The sequence below is a fragment of the Octopus bimaculoides genome, chromosome 8, assembly GCF_001194135.2.
Source record: "Octopus bimaculoides isolate UCB-OBI-ISO-001 chromosome 8, ASM119413v2, whole genome shotgun sequence".
In the NCBI taxonomy this organism is placed as follows: Eukaryota; Metazoa; Mollusca; class Cephalopoda; order Octopoda; family Octopodidae; genus Octopus; species Octopus bimaculoides.
The window spans coordinates 2,002,301-2,006,802 of record NC_068988.1 but is presented as its reverse complement, the minus strand read 5'-3'; positions in this window follow the sequence as shown (position 1 = coordinate 2,006,802).

The following is a 4,502-nucleotide window of genomic DNA, read 5'->3' as shown; positions in this document are numbered from 1 at the left end:
GACTCAAATTTCAGACCCAGTTATTTGCAAATCTTTGATTGCAGAAGGCAGTTAGAGAACTCCAGTAACTCGAGTTCTTGGTAAGAGCAGGTATATTGTTATATTGATGGTTGACCAGAAACTTGGTTTATTTTGTATAGCATTTAATGCTCCAGTCAAAGAACTTCCTGTAACGTTTGGAATCCTAACAGTATACCGAAATGTAATCATGCCTCCAAAGTGCTGGATCTGGGTTGTTCCTAACTCTTTGACTAGCTGTAACTTTCCTATAAGTGTGATCGGACAAAACTCATTGCGACTGATAAGGGACGATACAATTGGAGAGAGAGAAAGCGAGAGAGAGAGAAAGCGAGAGAGAGAGAAAGCGAGAGAGAGAGAGAGAGAAAGTGAGAGAGAGAGAGAGAGAGAGAGAAATAGTAATATGAACTATAAAATAAAGACTATTTACCAATTATTATGATAGAAATCTTTCGAGAAATAGACGAATGTTAACCTGACGAGTATTACGTATTTAGGAGAGTGTGTAGTCAATAAGACCAAGATGAGAACTTCATCGATGTCGGAACGACGGAAAGCAAAATGACTTTGACGGGATTTGAATGTTGAGCACAAAAGGATGTAATTAAATGCCACAAAGTATTTTGTTCGTTGCTCTACCAGTTCAGTTATTGAAGCTTCAGTGAAAAGACAATTGCGGTAACTTCAGTTGATCAGAATTAAGTTACCTTAGTGAAGACTGATACCGTTTCTCCAATTATTATGCTTGGAAACGTAATCAAATGTGTTACGGTAATTACCCCAGATGTCCTAATCACGGCATCAGTTATGTTAATTACCCCCAGTTGTCCTAATGACTCCACACTGACTCTATGCGTATTAAGACAACATTGGTTAAATCTATTCTATTAATAATAAAATAGATTTTTTTTTTTCTTTTTAGTGTTTCTTTCTCAAATTGGTACCCGATTTACGTGGTCTATAATTTATCTGTTTTCCATTATAGACCATTATGATATATATAAATATATATCATCATGGCATCCCGTCGGTTACGACGACGAGTGTTCCAGTTGATCCGATCAACGGAACAGCCTGCTCGTGAAATTAACGTGCAAGTGGCTGAGAACTCCACAGACACGTGTACCCTTAACGTAGTTCTCGGGGAGATTCAGCCTGACACAGAGTGTGACAAGGCTGGCCCTTTTGAAATACAGGTACAACAGAAACAAAGAGTGAGAGAAAGAGTACAGCAGGGTTCACCAGCCACCCCCGGCCGGAGCCGGAGCCTCGCAGAGCTATAGGTGTTTTCGCTCAATAAACACTCACAATGCCCGGTCTGGGAATCGAAACTACGATCCTAAGATCGCGAGTCCGCTGCCCTAACCACTGAGCCATTGCGCCTCCACTTGTTCACCTCTAAAGAATAATTTAAAGAATGGTTGAGTGAAATAAAAGCTAGGCTTCTTTATAAGTAACGAACCTGTTCTCGTTCTGTGGGTGTTGCGCCAAAAAGATTTACACTATTTCTATATCTACTTTTGGTAAAATCGAACTTAAACCGGATATTAATTCAATTGTTTTAGGAGGAAATTATTCAAGCGAAATATAATGTGAATTGGTTCTATTTCTTAATTTCTAACGAGGAATATAAGTTACGATTTTGGTAGGCTATGAAATACCAGAAATCATAGCATAACCCATTTATATTGAGCAATATAGAAACTATACACGTTCGCTTATCCCTACAAAAGCCTCCGATGTTCTTTATTAGTGTCCTGTAAATTTCGAATTGTTTTCCTTTCAAGAAGAAGATTTATGGTTATCTCTCTAAAGAACAATTACCAAGTTGGAAGCAACGAGAATCGATTGCATTGAACTGTAACATAACATGATTAATTCTAAAATATCTGTAACCGTTGATGTTGTTATTTGCAACTGTATAAACTTTACTCGATTCCAGAGTAAAACGACTTTGGTGTTTGGATTTATGGCTTAGTTTCACGATATGCTTTCACATCAGAAATCAGAATAAAATCTCATTTCGTATATTTTATTTAAACAATCCAAGAATATATCTCGCATTTTGTTTGCTTTCTCTAAATGTTCCATTTTGGTGGGAGAAATACACGCAAATCAGGCTTAATAAATAAAAACGTCATACTAAATGATTAGGTACCGTGATTTAGAGCTGAAATATTTATTTGGAAATCATAACATTAAGGTTTCAAAGAATTCACTGAAGAATTTAAAAACTGAAGATTTCAAAAACTGATACAATGGATTTATAACATCTGGGTTTTCATAATCGAAGGTTTTTTTTTTAATCTTTATACTGATTACCATGAGTAAGTTGGTTTCATTGGACCTTCCCCTCTCTTTTGAACGAGGCTAATGACCAAGATTGGAGATTACAGATATGTGGAATAATGGGATCACAGCTCTGTCATAGATAAACCCTAACTTGAAGAGGAACACCAACTGCCCGGCGATTAGTAGGCGTGGTTTTAGACGAAATACCTGTTTCTACTCTTTGCAACCATCTCCTTTTATGGTTACTGGAGTAATTCTTATAAGGCATCTCCTGTTCTGACCAATTTCCCTTTTAATGTAATAGAAACATACAAAACTTCCATCAACCTCAGGTTAATGTTTTTCTTTCTTTTTTCTTTCTTTCTTTCCTTCTTTCTTTCTTTCTTTCTTTCTTTCTCTCTTTCTTTGTATTTCATGTCAACTAAATTAGACTGGTCCCTTTCCGAACATAACATTGTTGTGCCTGTAACTTTATGCCAACTCATAATCTGGTTTAAACAAGTGAGATTTACTTTTTAGTTTATTTCCCAATCAACAGCCCTTTCAAGACCTCTTCAAGAAGAAGAAGGATTACCAAGGAAGATGGGTGCCGTTAATCTTCAGTCTGAATCTTTTTTATACAATTATCGAAGGAGGAAGCAGTTCCCTTAGCGTTCATGCTTAACTTGAAATTATCTAAGAAAACGTGGATGGTCCTTTCCAGAAAGTTGCAGTTCTACGGGGAAAGGGCGGAGAGGAATGGAAAAGGTTGGGGCTGGTGAGAGGGTGGTGAGAGGAAGAGAGGCAGCTAAATTGATTGGACTTTGGCCAACGTGTAGTATTAAAGGTATGTTTCCTTAAGGTAGATAACTCTTCTCTCTCTCTCTCTCTCGCTTCTTATCTCTCTCCGTCTCTACCCCCCTTCTCTCTCTCTCTCTCTGTATTGTCAATGAAACCAGGCTGCCGTTTCTCCAAAATTTTCAAGAGCTCTGTTACCTGTTGGCTTTGGCGATAAATCAAGAGCAGGAAGTCAGTTCGAGATGTGTTCACTTCTTAGTAAAAAGGATTGAGATCCCAATGAAACTTGTATCGAACGAAATTTATCTTTCGTTTACTAATACTAATACCCAAAAGAAACCGGAATTTTGCAGTATTATTTTATTCACTTTGTTTTACATGTTTACTCTTTTATCGCTTTCAAAGTATTCTTTATTTGAAGCAATGCATCGGTCCAGACGCATTTTCCACAATTCGAAACAGTGATGGAACTCTTGCAAAGTGATGCCTTTTAACGCCTCCGTCGTTTTTTCTTCATCTCTTCCACATCTGCAAATTCCGTTGAAAAAGGTCCGGATCAACTTCCAACCGTTCTTTCAGTTCATGACACGCATTCAGTCGTGACTGCTTTTGATCTTCCGCGAACAAGCGAGGCACAAATTTTGCTGCAACTCCTTTCATTCGTAATTCCTCGCTCAAAATTTATTGGCAGGAGCTCTAGGACATACCTGTCATGTCAGAAAGTTTGTCAATTGTTCAGTGACGATCCTCCAAGATCAGTTCATGAATCTTCGGTCGTCCTAAACGAGGTTGGTCCTCAAGCGACAAGTGACCATTCCTAAAGCGTGAAAAACCACTCGTAAACTTGTGTTTTGCTCATGGTAGCATCCTTAAAAGCTGCTTCAAGCATGACAACAGTTTCGGCTGCTGTTTTCCCCAGCAGAAAACAGATTTACACGAAAGTACGCTGTTCCTTCGTTTCAGCCATCGCAAAAATCGACGAACAGAGGAGAAGCACTGCAAAACAAAGACATACCACGTGGCAGTACGACTTAGGTTGACAATGCCTGTCAGCAGACTGATGCCTGAAGGTCGCATCAAGTGGCTTCTAGCGGCGAAAGCCTGAACTACAATACGTTTATTATCTAAATTATTTAGATTTGACGGATATTTGTCCTCACCTTGTTTGTTGTTAACACAACGTTTCGGCTGATATACCCTTCAGCCTTCATCAGGTGTCTTGGGGAAATTTCGAATCTGGGTTCTCATTCCTAAGGTATATCAGCCGAAATGGAGGGTATATCAGCCGAAACATTGTGTTAACAACAAACAAGATGAGGACAAATATCCGTCAAATGTAAATAATGTACATAATTTCTCATCTCTTAAGTATAGAACTGTACAATACGTTTGTCCGACAGAGAAAGGTTCCGGTT